Source organism: Halichoerus grypus, chromosome 9, assembly GCF_964656455.1.
Source record: "Halichoerus grypus chromosome 9, mHalGry1.hap1.1, whole genome shotgun sequence".
NCBI lineage: Eukaryota > Metazoa > Chordata > Mammalia > Carnivora > Phocidae > Halichoerus > Halichoerus grypus.
This window is the reverse complement of record NC_135720.1, coordinates 5,132,741-5,150,370: the sequence shown is the minus strand read 5'-3', so window position 1 is coordinate 5,150,370 and position 17,630 is coordinate 5,132,741.

Here is a 17,630-nt window from a genome sequence, read left to right as displayed (position 1 = left end):
ATGGAACTGACCTTAGGAATAAGAGGTCATTCTTTAAATAAAAAGAACTACCATTTATTGAGCACTAAGTTTATGTCAGTGTTTTAAATGCATTACCTCATCCACCCATTTCACAAACATGAAGACTGAGGCTCAGGGAGACATAGAGACATGGTTCAGGCACAGAGTTGTATCAGTAGACACAGGTGCTTCTCTCTGGACTCCCAATCAGTCAATATTCTGAAACTGGATCTACTCTTTGTGCCAGGAGCTAGTCTCACCACCCCCTTGCCTTGTCAAGACCCCAAAAACAATTAAGATGAGGGAGTGGGGAACTGTACATTTAAGACAAAGGTGTCATTTGTCATTTAAGAGACAGAGATAGGAGTTAAGGCTCATGGAAGGGAAAACAAGTCGTGAAGCTACTTGCATTACTCTTTTAGGAACATCTGTGTGTTTTCTTGATGAGGACTCCTGGCTTGTAACGTCAGTGCCTGTCACCTCAGAATTAGAGTCAAAATCTTCACAATGCCTGTCCTCCTCCACCTATCAGCTCGCCTCCTACCACCCACCCCCTACTCAGGTCACTCGGCTTGGGTTCCTGGAACCTCCAGGCCATGCTGGGGCCTTTGCCCCGGAGGATTCATTCGGCTGGAACATCACTCCTCAGCTGGCTGGCTGGCGAGCCTCTCCCTCCTCCAATAGCTGCTGGAGGACTCTCCCTTTTCTTCACGGCAACGATCTTCTGACTTACTGTAGCTTCCACTTACTTCACTTACTGTCTGGCTTCCCTTTGTAGAATGCAAATTCCGCACAGGTGAAAAGTGTTGTCTGTGGTCCTCACTGCTGTGCACCTTAGAACCGTGACCAGCACATAATAGGTGCTATTCAAGATAGTGTTGAATTGAGTAAATTTCCTTGCTGGACAGGTTGGTGGGCTAAAATGAAAGATGCCTGGGAGGGGTGTGTCAAAGTGTGTGAAGGAAGCTGAGCTCCATCTTGAGAACCAGATTCTATGCCTTTCTCTTTGGGTGCTTTTCTACCTGCGCAGTGAGCCAGGTGGTTCTGGGAAGAATGCTGACGATGTGACCTGGTTCTTTTCTAAGCAGTCATGGTCTGTTGGATCTTTGTGAGTTTGAGCTTGCCTTGGCATGAAAAGAATAATCACATTTGGGGAAATAAAAGTAATTACTCCATATTGCTTAATACATCTAATAACTGTTTAATAAAGGATATAAAAATTTCCTTGCTTTTCACCTTAGTAAATGTCACTCAATCTATAACCTAATTACTTCAATTTTCCATTTAGAAAATTAATTCATTCTGAAGGCATGAAAAAGCAGCTGAGAAATTTTCCTTTCTGGCTAAAGACTTAGAAACTCAGATGAGTTCAAAGACCTGCCAGTCCTCAGATGTCAAGAGCAGAGCTTTCAAGTTGGCTAAATGGACTTCTACTCGTGTCCTCACTCCTTGAGCTTGACCTGAAGTAAAACAATTAAAGCAGATACAAGAGTCTCAGGCTTCTCTCTGTCCTCTTCCCACTTTCAATTTCTTCCTGCAGGGGACTCGCTCGATACACAGAGATCTTAGCCGTAACATTAAATCAGGTAGGAAGGATCTTGTGTCTTATATCTTAGTTTCCCCACTTGTGAAAAGGAGAAGAGAAATAAAATTAATTGTGTCAAGTACCTACTGTGTGCTACACATCGAGCTAGGCTTTCTACACATCTTATCTTATTTACTTTCCATATCTTGGTTAAATGAATAAGTGAACAGATGAATAATGAGCATATAAATATTGTCTAATATTTATGAATGCCCACTATCTTCCAAGTGTTATGCTAAGTATTTTATATAAGTTTTCTCGATTCCCATAATAACTCTATAAGAATTGTGATTATATTATTAGCTCCATCTTCTAGGTAAAAATGTGGGTGTTTAGTGAAGGTAAATAATTTGCCCAAATCACTTAACGTATAAATAGTAGAGCTTGATCTTGAGGTATTATTTTTATCTGGTTGAAACAAAGCTCAAAAGTTTCCAAGACCATTTTCAAGATCACCAAGCTAGCATGTGGCAGATCAGCCTACAAAATATTTCTTCGTTACATGACACACTCATCTTCTTCAAAGCGGTTTCATGCAGCCGACATGATGCTCCGTTGAACGCTGAGATAAGCCTTGGATGCAAACTTGGGATGGCCTGTCAAGAGGCGGGCTCAGCAGCATGCCTGTGCTGGGGCAGGGCTGAGATGCGCAGCCGTGGGCCTCTCTGTGCTAGACCCACAGTGCCGGGCTTCCTGCTCGCTTCCCACTGAAGCTACTCTCCGTCCTCAAACGTGAGGCCCAGGGAGCAGATGGCTGAGGGAAGAGCCGCCTCACAGCGATATCTATGGTTCCTACTTGGAGCAGGGAAGCTGTCGGGAGGCCCTTTGAGAGCTGGGCAGAGACAGAGAAATCCCCAGAGGCCAGGAGGCTGGGGTGCCCTGTGGATATTGACATGAACATATCACCTAGAGGTGACCAAACCTGAGACAGGTGTTTTGCTTTGAAAAGAAGCAAATTCCCTCTTTGGCAGTGCTTAACCGTACTAACCCCAGCTTCCAAGCTTGGTCCAAAGGAAGCTCCAGGGGGCTGGGACTTGGGGTGGGAAGTGGCTCACTGTGGGCTAGAGGGGCATTATCATACCACTGCAGCCTTGTTCTAAGAACTGACTCACCCAATACTAATTACAAGTTTTCTCTGGCTAAGGAGACCTAATAAATCTTTGGCTTTTTGTTCTTTTCACCCAGTGATAAAAATTGATTGTGACTAAGCCTGAATGATACTTACTTTTCTCCTTTCTGCTCCCTCTGCACAGTAAGGGCAAAGTCACCAAGCAGAGGAACTTCCTGCATGTCTCCCTTGTTCTAAGTAGACGTTTGTTCTCAGGGCCCTATTAGCACAATCCCTGCTTTGACCATCCTGGGTCCTCAGTCAATACGTAGTACTAATATCGGGATGATGGTGATGTCTAGCTGATGTCCACAGGTGGGTAAAAGAATGATGTTCCTTTCCTTAAAGGACCTGGCACAATTCCTGGGGAGGATTTTTTAAGGGAATAAGGAAGAGCAGCCGTGGGGAGGCTCTGGTTTCCCGGGGCCCCGCCCAGGTTGCTGTGAGAACACGGTCACTGCAATAGGATTTGACAGCTAGTAGAATTCACCATAAGGTTCTCCAGGGGGACAGGGTGTGTTTAAAGAAACCATGGATGGAAATACAAGGACCACCTCTTTCTCCCTCTTGAACTTTAAACACGGATAGATCAATGGGCTTTTGTTATTAAAAAGGATAATCAAAATGCTTTTCCCGAAAGAGCAAAGTTCTTTTCAAAGTAGCATGCATCATTCACTTCTAGGAATTCCTGGTGAGGAAGATAATGGGCTTTCCCCCTTAATTTTACAGATTTAAGAATTCAAACCTGCACAAGGTAGCTGCAAAGACCGATGCGGGAAGTACTAGTAGGTTTGAGCCTTCTTTACATGGACCAATGGGCTTGTCCCCAATTCACATTGCTTATGGCAAATGCTTCCTTTGTTCTTGTCGGGTTTCCTAAGATTCTCCGATGAAGATGTTCACCAGTGGAAGTTAAAGGATAAAAAAACGCATGAGATTGCGATGAGACAAGGTAAACTGAGCTTGGCAAGCAAAAAAAAAAAAAAAAATGTTATTTACTGAGATGGGGATGAGAGTACAACACACATCTTTAATTTCGCAGTTACATTTTAGGTACAGCATATGTTCAAAAGTTACGAGCTTTAATATTTTAAGACTCAAAGAAAGAATTGTAATTCATTTTTGTTCATCAGGATTGTGAAGCTGCCAGGAATCGCGTGGGGTGCTGGGAATAGCAGTTCATTGTGACAATAGGAAACTGGCCTTGGGTTGAGCATTAGAACAAGCAGGTGACTGAGTGTCTGGCAGGGTCAATGCCTCAAATGTGGCATTATTTGAACTTGTTCCATTTCTTGGATGGAATAAGACTAAATTTTATCTGTTTGTATTTTCTGTTTTTATGTTGAGAACTTATTAGTTTTTAAAGAGAATAATGTGTGTTATAAAATAGACAATGTATACTTTGCCTCCTGCTCAAAATATATGTGGTAGCTTTGTGAATGGATGTTTACTCTTAAGGAGGGAAGCGGGGCATTTGGTGAAGGTGGAGGGACATGTGTGGGCGGCACATGGCAGAGTGCTGTGATGTGGCGGGAGCTTCGGGAACCATAACTAGGATAATGTTGATGTTCTATTTGCCTTCTTGGTTTCTTTCTTTTTTTTTTTAAAGATTGTATTTATTTATTTGACAGAGAGAGAGACACACACAGCGAGAGAGGGAACACAAGCAGGGGGAGTGGGAGAGGGAGAAGCGGCTTCCGCTGATCAGGAAGCCCGATGCGGGGCTCGATCCCAGGACGCTGGGACCATGACCTGAGCCGAAGACAGATGCTTAACGACTGAGCCACCCAGGCGCCCCTGCCTTCTTGGTTTCTAAATAGCTTGCATTCTATTAAGTTGAATCACATGAATCGGTTCTATTTGCCCATTTCTGATCTATAAAAATAGGAATTCCATACAAATCAACCTAATAGTAATAGGTTATTGTAACTGTAATGTATAAGCATAGCAACAACCTCCTAATAGTGATCTGTGGTTACCCGGCCCCAAGAATCGAGGTGGGTTAGAATTGTCAATAGAATCCTTTGTGGAAGAGTTTCCCGGGTCTTCAACAACCCTGCATGTCCTGAGTGGTGCAAGGCAGAACCCGAGAACCTCTGGGGAAGAGTTGAGTAGACTTGGCCAACCCCACCCTCCATTGGAGGCAGCGGGAGAACCAGCCCTGCTGACAGTCTCTCCAAAGCTGGGGCAGAGGCAAGGTGGAAACATCGTCTCTAAGGTGGAAGCAGGTAGCTTCACCATGGGGGTGTGTGATGGGGTGGTTACTTGTGGATAAGACTTCCAGGGAGGGAGGGCTGGGTCTCCCTCCCTTACTCTTGCTCACTTTAGACTTTGAAAGGCCAATGCTCAATTTCCTTCAACGAGGGGCTTCAGGGCACCTACATTATCTCTAAGCCTCATTACTTGCTTGAGGGTATTTTGGCGCAATGCTAACTCCTCAAGCAATTTATGCCCCCAAACAATATTCTAAAGCTCCGCTAATATCTGTGAAGATCCATTGAAGAATTGTCATTTTTTTCCAGTCTATACGTTGTGAATAATATATGCAAAACTATGTTTTCTTGTGGCATATTTCTGCATTGGACTTAGGAGCATTTTGAGGTATGTTTAGAAGGTATTTTCTAAAAGCAAGATATTCTCCAGAAAAGGTTCTGCAAAATCAACATTGATTGTCAGGGTGAGGCATATAATATGCACCTTACTAGTTTTTTTCTCTATCAGAATCAATTCCAGACCAATAGACACAACTTTGAGCTTTAAAGATTGGTGACCTCCTTAATATCTTTGGCAAAAGGCCTTGGGAAAAACTACTGCAGAGGATTCTCTATTGTTGCACCTCACACAGGGAAATGACTTCCAACTTGCTGTCTCTGAGACTTATCAGTATTGCTGCCCAAAACCATAAGATACGCTCCTCTTGACCTTTTGAGTGCATGTTTTAATTATGATAATGCTACCAGCTGTAACAGGTTTAACAGGATAAACCCTGAAATTTTAGTGGCTTAGCCCAATGGAATTTATTGCTTATGCAATAGTCCAACAAGTGTGTTCAGGGGATGGTTTCCCACACAGTGATTCAGGGATACCAGCCCCCTCCTTATTGTGACGCCATTATTTTCTGCATGTGGCTTCCAGGTTCACCGTGGGAAGGGAACAAAAGAATAGTAAAAGCACATTAGCTTCCTAATCCAGCCCAGAAAGACACACATTATTTCTACGTATGATCTCTATTAGTAAGAACTAGTATCACTGTTCCATCTGGATGCAAGAGGAACTGGAAAATTAGTTCCCTTGCAGCAACATTGCACTGAGGGGAGCGCGCATCCTTGTTGGACCGCTGGCTGTCTGCCACAGTAGAATATAATTCTTTTGGTTTGTTACCATTAAAGACTCAAGATATCCTAATGACGTGTGCTTGGGATTTTTTCTGAAGGATGATGAAGAGCATACATTCTTGAAAAGTTGTTTCCTCTTGGAGAGTCGGCCTTCTCCCAGATAGGCACACCCAGATGCATGGGTGTGACCCTCCATCTTCCCTGTAGGGTCTTACTTTCCTCTGACTTCTTTTGCTTCATTGACTCTGGGAAGGAGTCACCTGCCTTCATGTTAGAGATGGCAATTCTATTAGAAATGTCACCTTTGATTTCTGTGACATATAGTGATTCGGTATCATTAGGGAGATGCTTCTCTTGGGCCATTATAAATGTCAAATTTGGTTCAGTCAGAAAGCACAGTTGGAGGAATTCACTGTGAATGCTGCATGCAAGGTAATCCCACAAACTCATCTAGGAAATCTCCAGTATCGCATGGTTGAGATAGTTGACATGGCTTTTCAGTAACTCAGGGATGTCTCCCCAGCCTATTGATTTCATTTGCAGAATTTGAATCTCTAAACAGTGATTGCTGGCTCTGGTTAAATGTGTGCCATAACTCTATAAGTGCGTTAAATATTTTATTGTTTTGTGTAGCAGAAACATGGAGGGATATTCATGGATAAGTGTAAGTGGGCAGGAGCTGAAGATTTGAAATCAGACCTTGTGACCTTTTCCACTTTAGTTTGCACATCCAGTGTGAATACAATAGTGCCCGTACCATAGGAGAGTCTTGAGGACCGAGTGAGGTAATGCGAGCAAAATACTTAGCCCAGGGCTTGGCACATTGTAAGCGCTCAATAAATAGTAACTCTTCTCTTCCTCCTTCTTCTGTATTAGCATCCTATTGCTGCTCTAACAAATGACCACAAACAAATTTATTATCCTACGGTCCTGTGAGTTAGAGATCCAACATGGGTTTCACAAGGCTAAAATCAAGATGTTGACAGGGCTGGTTCCTTCTGGAGACTTCTTACCTTCCAGCTTCCAGAGGTGCCAACATCCCTTGGCTCATAGACTCTTCCTCCATCTTCAAAGCTAACAACAGCGGGTGGGGTCCTTCTCACACCACAGTTCATGGCTCTAGCCTTCTCTTCTACCTCCATCTGCCATTTCTGAAGACCCTTTAGACTACACTGGCATGCCTGGGTACTCCAGAATCATGTCCCCACATTAAAGTCAGCTGATTGACGACCTTAATTCCATCTGCCACCATAATTCCTCCTTGTCAAGTACTCTAACATATTCACAGGTTTGGGGCAATAGGATGTAGACATCTTTGGAGGCCATTACTCTGCCTGTCATACCTTCTTCTCTTTGTTGTTATTAAAATGTTTGAACCCTTCGCATTCTGATACACTTGATATACTGCTCTGTCTTTCCTGTTTATAGAATGAACTCCTCTCAATACAGAAATCTTCCAAAGTAGTTTTTTGACGTCTAACTCCTGTTTTTGCTCCAAAGCAACTATTTTAAGCACAGTGGACCAGAATAGAGATAGTGCTCTATTATTTACCAGTGACTATTAAAAGCAAAATAATAATGCATATTACCATTTTCCCCTTTTGGAGATGCTCATGTCACTAGAAAATATGTTTCATTTGGAGCCAATATAAACCACCAATGGATGAGCAAACACTATCTGGGAGGCATTTATCTCTGCAGAACAATTCTGGATTGATGCTATATTAATTCTCTGCACTATGTAGGATACTCAAAATGACAAAAACAAAAATTAAAATGAAAAAACTTCCAGCGTTGTTGGCCTTGCTACTCTCTGACACATGACCCCTTCTCAGTGTGTTTGCATAGTTATCAACATTTTTGGCCATTTCAAAGGATGGCTCTGATGGCGGGTTTCCAGGCCATGGGGTAGAACAGGGTGTGAGGGCTCGAATGGGTCACGTATCAGGGCTGGTCCTGCCATCGGTATTCATGGCCATTCTTCCCCTTCTCTGTGTCCTTTCATATCTCTTCAAAGGGACTTGAAAGGTAGTTCCTTGCACAGAAAAGGTACTCTGCTCAGTGGGAAGGTGGACCAGTTTCTTGGCATTAGGCATCTCTCCAACTCTTGATACCCACCAGTGTAGAGCAGACGTCTCCCGGCTTCTGTCCAGTTTCCTCCCGCCTGACTCCCAGGCCTCTAACTTCCTCCATCCTCCCCTCCCCAGCGCCGCTGCAGGGGATCCTCCTGGCCAGCCAGGGGCCTCTGGGAGGAGGAGAGCAGAGCCCTGTGCATGGCTGGGGCCGGGGGGGGGTGGTGGGAACCAGCCTCACCGGGGGCCGCAGGAAGGGACGGAAATTGGAGAGATGTGGATAAATTCCATTTAGCAAAGAACACAATATGGGTACAGGCACAGTGGCCTTTTCCACCGGCAGATTATCCCGGCAGCGGCTCTGCTGTGTGAAGAAGGAGGGAGAAAGGAGCCGAGTGCCGAAGAAAGGCAGAGGCGGGTGGTGGCTGCAATCAATGCTGTCCTTTGTGGCGCCTGACATTTGAGGGGCTTGTTATCGGCGATTGCCGGCTGCTTTATCTAAATGTATCTCCCCAGCTGCCAGGCGCTGCTGATAGGCGCGGGACGCGTGATGGCCCTGCAGATAGGAGCCACCTCCCGGGCGCTGGTGCTGTCACTCTCCAGCGGGGCCTCTCCTCTCTCTCAAAGGGAAGAGGCGCCGCGTCCCTTCTCAGAGTCCCAGCCATGCTCTTTGTTCCTCCGTGGCCTCAAGGAGACAGACAGAAAAACCCAACCCCCGACGAGTCAGCCGCCCGCTCCCAAACAAACAAAGGCTGTGCTGGAGGCAACCGAGCTCCAAGGAGGGACAGACAGACAGGAAGGAGAGCTTACCATTTCTTCATTTAGACCAGACGCTCTTCTCCAGTGTCTGTCCTTCGGTCCCGGCTGCGGGCAGCAGCTGTCTGGCATGTACGCAGCTCTCCTCTCCACTCTTCGGACCCACACATGGGTGTGTTCAGTTGGTGCCGGGTTTTGATCTTCCTTTACAAAGTCTAGCCTCCCTGCAGCTGCGCACCTGCAAACACGCCTACCTAACGCCATGGCCCGGACACATCGCCCTTGACCGAGCGCAGCCCCTGGTATCGGAGGCGATCGTAGGCTGGAGGACACTTCTGGGCATCTGGCGTGATCTGGGGTAGTGCCGCACCAGGGAAATTGAGAGGCCACCGCATGACTGTTAGGATGACAACGATCAAGACCCCCCAAAGACAAGCGCTGTCGAGGCGTGGTGTAAAGGGAATTGTTGCAGACTGTCCATGGGAATGCAAAATGGTGCAACCACTGTGGAAAACAGTCTGGAAGTCCCTCAAAGTCCTAAAACTAGAACTACCCTACGATTCAATAATCCCATTTCTGAGTATCTATGCAAAAGAATTGAAATCAGCGATCCTGTGATCGCTGCAGCATCATTCACAGTAACCAAGATATGGAGACAATCCAAGCACTCATCAGTGCAGAGTGGATGAAGAAAGTGTGGTATATACACGCAACCGAGTATTGCTCAGACTTAAAAAAGAAGTCGATTCTACTACAATAGGTAACAACGTGGATGAAACTCGAAGACTTTATATTAAGTGAATTAAGCTAATCATGCAATGACAAATTCGGCATGATTCCATTTATAGGAGGTATTTAAAATAGGAAATCCATGGCAGCAAAGAGTGGACGGTGGTTGCCAGGAGCTGGGGGAAAGGGGCAACCGGGAACACCAATCCACGGGCAGGACATTCCAGTGATGCGGACTGAAGGAGCTCTAGAGAGCTGCCGTACAACGTTGTGCCTGTGGTCAGCACTAATGTGTTGTACATATAACAATTTAAGAGGACAGATCTCGTATTAAGTGTTCTTGCCAAAAAAACAAAACAAAACAAAAAAACGGGGTCTCTAGCACTAGGCATCCTTTGTTTAAAACTTCCTGCTGTCACTTACTGTTGCAACCTCAGACAGGAACTCAGCCTTGCTGCCATTTCTCCGTCTACAAAGTAGCAACAATGCCCACGTTTTTAGCCATTGTGAGAATTAAATGAATCATCCCTGCCTGGTGCCTGGCGCGTAGTAGTTTCTCAGTATGTTTAAGGTATCATTATCTGGTCCATCTTCTTAGGAAGGGCTACACCAAAACTATTTTAAGTATGTGGTTGAATGTCTCCTCATCATTTGGATACTTCCAGGAAAAGAAGTTCTTCCAACACCATATGGATGAATTAATGTATAGCTAAAGTAATGAATTCTTACGCTGGTCTATTTTTACGTTCCTTGTCCTCTCTTGGCCCCACATTTGGATACTTCTCTCCCCACATTTAAAGTATGTCTCCTCTATCATCGATCAATAAGTTCTTGCATTATGTGGGCTGTTATAAAGAAAAAGAAATAGAGAATGAAGCAGCAGCGTGTTCTAGAGAGCCTGTGCACGGGGCACAGCAGGTGAATGGAGGGGGCTGGTCTCGGCGATGATGTCCTATAACCCTCCGCCCATGATCTGCGGAGGTTTCTCCTTCCCAGCTGAGCATGGCCTCTATTTTTCAAGACATGATTAAAATGATCTATGCCGCTTAAAGCTTTGGGGATCTGCGCGGAAATGTCAACTCAGAGATTGGCATAGATTTACACTTGCTTTTGGTGGTCGTGAATTTGTTAAGATAAACATTACTGGTGAAATTAACCATTTTTTCCCTAATGTGAATTTTTGCTGTTGTGTTGTCTGAGAAAAGCATCATTTAACACCAAAAAAAAAAAAAAAAAATAGTTCTAGAAGTCCATAGATAGAGCAATATTCATCATCTCTATTATCTGTTTAGCTACAAGGGATTCTTTGCCAAATATGATAATTAATTAGCTCTGTACTTGAACTCCAGCGTGATTGCCTCTCATTAGGGGCTGGAGTGGCCCCTGTGTGTGGCTGCTCAGCTGCCTCAGCCGGATGGTGCTTTGGAAGCTCTGTGAAGAAAAACAACATCAGTATAATTATAAGTAAAAAACAACAACAACAACAAAAACCACAAAAACCAAAGTCAGATGCTTGTGATGTACTTTCACAAGCTTGGTGTTTCTTTTCTTGAAAAACTTAGTAAATAGAAGGCTTGAGATGTGGGCTATTATTGAAATAAGAAAATAATACCCTTATGATCAATATCACTGACATAATTCTGGAGAAAAATAAAAACCGAGCCCTTTAAAATACATTTGGCATTTTAAAATGTATTGCTGTGCTTTGTTTTTCTCTAATTCAGTTTTCAACTTGGTTGTAGGATCTGATTTAGTCTGGAGCTGCTGTCTGCATCATTTTGTTATTGTGATGCTATGCTAGGGACAAGTGGAGCATAAAAGGCCATCTTTGTTCTCAGGGCAGCAAGTGTCCTGCAGGTTGAAGAAAAACAGGGGCGTCTTATTCTGCTGAACACTCAAAAGAATAAAACAAGCAAGTAGTAAAAGTGTAATCGTCTGTGTGTTTTTTAAAGAGATGGAGCCAGACTGTGCCCGCAATGTCCCTTCCCCCCTTGGCCCCCCAGCGCCGCCCCCCAGCCTCCGTCAGGGTTCAGTCCTCTCAGCAGAAAAGCAGAAATGCTCCTGGCCTGGCCTGCCCGAGTCCCCGGCAGATGCCCTCTGAGTCCCCTTTCCTCCTCACAGCCTCTGCAATTCCATGTGAGTGTCCACCCAGACATGCGTGGGCCACGTCACCTGCGGGAGAATGTCTGTGTCTGCAAAACCAGGGAGCAAGAGGGAGCCTGCTTCTCCCAAGAGCATGTTTACATCCGTCTGAACTTCACGGCCGCTGAAATATTTATGAGTTTTTGGTGTGTGTGCTGAGCCTGGCCGGATCACAGAAGCTTCAGTGGCCCAGTGGATGGAATTTGTGACCCCCCTCCTCCCATTCAGTTCATTCCCCCCCCTCCCACACACACACTGACACTGACATTTGTCCTAAACCCTCTCTTAATGCTGTGACATAATTCATTAGGACAGCCTTAATGAGCTGATAATTAGTCTGGTGGGAGGGGGCAGAAATGCCAGACTCAGAGAAAAGTCGAGCAGGCTGGGGCTTCTTAAAGAGCCCTGGGAGAGCTTTTTGTCAACAAAATGGATCACACTTGCAGGCAGTAAAACTTTCAAATGACCTTCATGTCAAAATATTAGGCTGCTATTTTTCGCTGGATGGTAGTTTCATAAACATAAAAAGCACACATATCATTCAGAGTGCAGAAAAATTTGTCTCAAATACATGCGGCTCCCCCCCTTTTTAGAAAGACTAATACAGGCTCTGTATGGTAGAGAAAATGACAGAATGTTCCAGCCTTTCTCTTGGGCTGAAACAGATATTTACAGCAGGCTCGTGTGCGCTCTTTAGCCCCCCACCCGCTCTCCCTCTTTAAAGGAAAACATTAAACTATGTACATGGACATAGAAGTAGATGGGAGAGAAAGATATAAATCCTAGAGAAATTTTGCTTATCTTCATTCAGGAAAATTGCCTACTGAGTTGCACAATTTACAGAAAAGGCAACTGCATTAATATTCGACGAGCAGTCAGAAGACAGAGTTATAATGAACTGCTGAAAGTAGCTTTTCTTAATGTGGAGAAAAAAATCACCATGACTATGAACAATAGATACTTTTCCTTCTCTGAATCCATTTCTTCTCAAGGTTAAACTTCAGGAAGGCAAATGGATATTTGATTTTGCACTGTCGAAGTGAGAGTTAGTATAACCACGTTCCCAGGAATGTGTAGTCTCTCTCCTGCTGGAGTTTTGGTGCAACACCCCCCGCCCCCCCGCCCACCCCCAATCTGGGAAGCATGAGGGATGTGGGATACATGTCAGCCAAAGCAGTACCGGAGGACTGATGATGTGCTCTGATTTGAGCTCAAAATCCGGTCTAAGCGGTGACTCAAGGATAAGGCACCAGCTTGGGGAATGAGAAACAATGATGAATGGAGGGACACAGAAAATCCAGTTACTGATAAAGATGAGAATAAGTAATTATATGTCATTTTTGAATAGTCCCCTGGTTACCAGTCAATAAAGATAATGCACATTAAAAGTGCTTTGCCAAGAAAAAGGCATTATATAAATGTTGTGTTTTATTGCTGCTATCAGAATTAAGAGGTGATTACTCAGCTCGGGTTTCAGTGGCATAAATAAGAATTGGCCCTGCCTCTTTCTGTCACCTTTGACGTTCCGTGTTCAAATAGAATTCCTTCCTGCCCTTAAGACAGGAATCACCAGATGTGCTGCTGAGTAAAGCACGGTCCACAGTCTCTACAAACAAGTGCTTGTAGAGAGTTTGTGAGAGCAAGCCTTCTTAGCACATTAATCTAGATTATGTCTTGGCAAATGGCTTTTTGTCATGGCCATTACTGGACTAGCCTGTGACATGGCCTGACGGCTGGGTGCTACCCATGTCAGGGGATTTGGGTCTAGGACGATAGATCTCCTTTCCCATCCAGTGCTTCTCAAACTTGGACATCCGTACAAGTCAGCAGCAGGGAGGGTCCAGGTGGGGGTCTGGGGGTCTGCATTTGTAACAAGTTCTCAGGTGATGTCATTGCTGCTAGCCCAAGCACAACGAGCCCTTGGCGTTTATAGTCATCTGATAGGGTTCATTTCACAAGACCAGCTTCTCAGAGACTGTTTCCTACCCAGCCCCCAGCTACAGTTTGGGTGCAGACCAGCCCCTGAGCAGAAGGGCACGTGGCTGGGAGGTCACAGTTCCAAATTACCAATCAACACCAGCAGACATCATCCAAGATGACCCTATCAATTTTGCTTTTCTAAACTTTTAAAACAGTAAGATGTTATATATTCTCCCAATATACTTTAAAATTTTTAAATTATTTTTTTATTTTTTAAAGATTTTATGTATTTATTTGAGAGAGAGAGAGCATGAGTGAGGGGAGGGACAGAGGGTGAGGGAGAAACAGGCTCCCCGCTAAGCAGGGAGTCTGACCCGGGGCTCAATCCCAGGACTCCAGGATCATGACCTGAGCCGAAGGCTTAACTGACTGAGCCACCCAGGCATCCCTCTCCCAATACAATTTTAGATTTTATAGAGGGAAGGTCTTTTTCCTAGTTGAACATGATAAAACTCTTCAAAACAGAGCATGAGTTTCTAATACTAGAAATAAATACACAGAGGTACTTCTCCACAGCCTGAGTGAGTAGCTGAGTTATGAGTCGGGCTAGGGTTTGGCGGTGTGAAGACATTTTAGATACGTTAGAGGGACTTGGTCTAAAGCCGGGGTTTCCCATGGAAAGATCTGTCTCTCCAAAGGGCCTGTTATGATCGCTTGTACCTCAAGTTGGGAGTTAGTCCAGACTTGTAACATTGTTCATTGGCTGAATTTCTTATTAGAAAAAATTTTTTCACATCTGAGCAATATCCTGTTCTTCCCTCAGCCATCAGCTTGCTACACATGTTGGGGTTCTTGCAACTGTGCATCCCCAGCAACCACCCTCATCTGGTTTTAGGACATAGGGTAGCTTGGGCAGCTTCAGAAACCCTGGAGTCACTTTCACACTAACTGAGGACTAATCCTGGAACCAGGTCCATGTCATTGGCTTGTACGGTGGATTCCAGTCCATGTTCTGGATCTCTCAATAATCATAGGCTTACCCATGGTGGCCCAACTGTAATCTGACTGCTTCTGTCCCAGGGCCTCGTTTTCAATTTATTTACATTTATAGGAACTTTGCTTGTCAGGGTATAACGGTCCTCAAGTGAGGAGAACTCTGGAAGAATATGAGCAGATATGATCAGGAACTTCTTTCCCAAGATCCTGAGTAAAGCTGTCTATATATTTTTAAGTGCAATCAGAGATTGGTTCCAAGAAAATTGCTCTCTGCAGTTTTTACTATACCAAATCTTTCTCACCAGCAGAGAAAAGTCAAGTAACAAGGAAAAAGCCCCCAAGTGGGCCTCAAGTTCTGATAATCATACCTTCATAATGTCCTGTCTGTTCATGCCTCATCTGGTGTAGCCAAGCTCCCGCATTGCCTCTGGGCCGCTCTAATCATCACCTGGACTTCTCTCGTGTCTGGGATTTTTCATGAAACCGAACTCCTTTTAAGTTTATCCTATCGAGTCTTTTGAGTCTGTGTTTCGTAAATGAGCACGTTGATCACATTCTACCAATGACTGCAAGTGTCCTCTCCTTCCTTCCTCACTTACGTTCCTACCCCTTAGTTCAGCTGAGTGGCTTCTGGAAGAAAGGGAGAGCTCAGTGAGCAGCTGGAGTCTCTAGCCCCAGGTGAACTTCAGCAGATAGCCTGAGGGGTCAAGGGGACGCGCTGGTTTTCCAGGCAGGAAAGAAAGCTGAGTCACTCCCAGGAATGAAGGAAAAACCCAGAGCTCAGCAACCAGAACCAGGTCGGGAAGCAGAAGCATCCACATCCATGGAGCCCTCGGCTCTGATGGCTGGGCCCCTGCAAAGCTCCATTCTGCAGAAAAGACCTCTCCACCACCGCCCAGCCACCTCGTCCAGATTTAGCAACCTCGGTGGAGAGAGGAAAGAATAACCCCCACGTTGACCAATGAGGGCCAGGCAAAGTGTCTGGCTCTGCCGGAGGGGGGGGGGGGATGCCCACCTCTTTGGCAGCACTTTGCTGGGCGGTGGGACAGAGAGATGAGATGGCAAGCCCAGGTGGCCTCCCTTAGGCTGTGAGCAGCAGCAGCCCCTACCGCTTAGAATGGAAGCGGGCTGGCATCCTACAGAAAGAAGGCGGGGCAGCCCCAGGATGGGATAGCCACAGCCGATATCCAACCCTGCCATCTGGACAGGAAAATGAGGGTTCACTTCTGTAGGGTGATCCTACGTTTGTAGGACCCCTGTGTCCTGAAGTGGACCCTGAATCCCAATTTATTGAATCCCGTTTATTTCCTGATGTCCTTAAAATGAAACAGACGCCAAAACGTGCTCCCGTTACTCTGAACGGCGATGCTCTGGGTTCATCGCAAGTGGCCACGCTTTAAGGTTCCGCCATTTCAAGGCCTCTGGCAAGGGGGACAGCCGGGATGATTTCGCTTTAACCAGTTCTTCCCAAGTCCTGGCTGCACTTTTTCGCTGGAATTCTCACTCTTTTAACCTGTTCTGTGGGGTCTGGCACAGAAAGCACCCCTGTTCCTGACTCCACCGAGAAGCTGTGCGGTCTTTGGAACACCGAGACTCATCTGGAAAGATTCCCCGTCTGACAGCTGAGCTGGAGGCCAGAGCAAGGTCGGTCCCCTCCCCCCCCTCCCCCCCCCCCGCCGTCGGGAGGCAGCGTCCTCCGCCCGCCCCCAGCCTGCGGCGCGCCCTCCCCAGACCCGCTGGACCGACCGCGTGGGCCCCGAAGAAGCCCTGTCCCGGTTTCTTTCTGCCCAGTTTGAACCTGGTTGAAAGCAGCAGCACTGGCGGCTGGGGCCTGATGTCCCCTGGGTCCCCTGGGGAGACGCCCACCCGCGCAGCCTCCGGACCCTAGCGGCTCTCGGGACTGGAAGCGAGGACTTTGCAAGGTGCCCTCGTTCCGAGAGACGGTGGCACTTACGGTCTCCGTGCCGGTGGCTCCCACGAGCCGGCTCCGGAACGTGTCAGCCCCCGCGTCCTCAGCCGGTTCCCCGGCTCTGGGAGGGGACTGGGGGGGCGGTGCCGGAGCTCGGTGTCTGGGTTCAGATCCACCACAGAGTGCCCACGGGGCCCGAGCGCAGGACGCAGACCCTTGAGGGCTGCCCACCCCGCTCCAGCGTGGATGTGAGGGAGGCCGCAGACAGTGGCTGTCACAGCTCATGGGAGAGGTCCATAACCGTGACTTTCCCGCTGCCCCCACGCCTCCAGCTCCCCCTCATCCGTGTCATGCTGTTAGCCGCCCTCCCGCCCCAAGCCCTCTCCCTCCCTCTCCTAGAGCATGGAATAATATTCTGTGCAATGTAGATTTTCAATGTTTGCTCACTGGATTGATTTCTCTCACCTTTTTTAAAGAGGAATTCATATTTTAAGGGCGGTTTTGGGTTCACAACAAAACTGAGAAGACAGCACAGATTCCCCACATGCACCTGCCCCCACACATGCACCTGCCCCCGCACATGCACCTCCCTCCCCACTTGCCCCCACATGCACCTGCCCCCACATATGCACTGCTTCTGCATTATCAACATCACTCCCTAGCTGATGAAACTATAGACACATCATTATCCCCCAGAGTCCTCAGTTCATATGAGGGTTGTACTCGTATACATTCTATGGGTTTGGACAAATGTATAATGACACGTATCCAGCATTATGGTATCATAGAGAGTATTTTCATTGACCTGAAAGCCCTCTGTGCTCCACTCATTCCTCCCTATTCCTTCACCCCTGGAAATCACTTCCCTTTTTACTGTCTTTATAGTTTTGCCTTTTCCAGAACATCATAGAGTTGGAATCGTATAGTATGTAGCTTTATCAAACTGGCTTTTTTCATTTAGTAATAAGTATTTAAATTTCCTCCATGTCTTTTCATGGTTCGAGGGCTCATTTCTTTTTAGTGCTGAGTAACATTCCATTGTCTGGATGTACCACAGTTTATTTATCCATTCACCTAC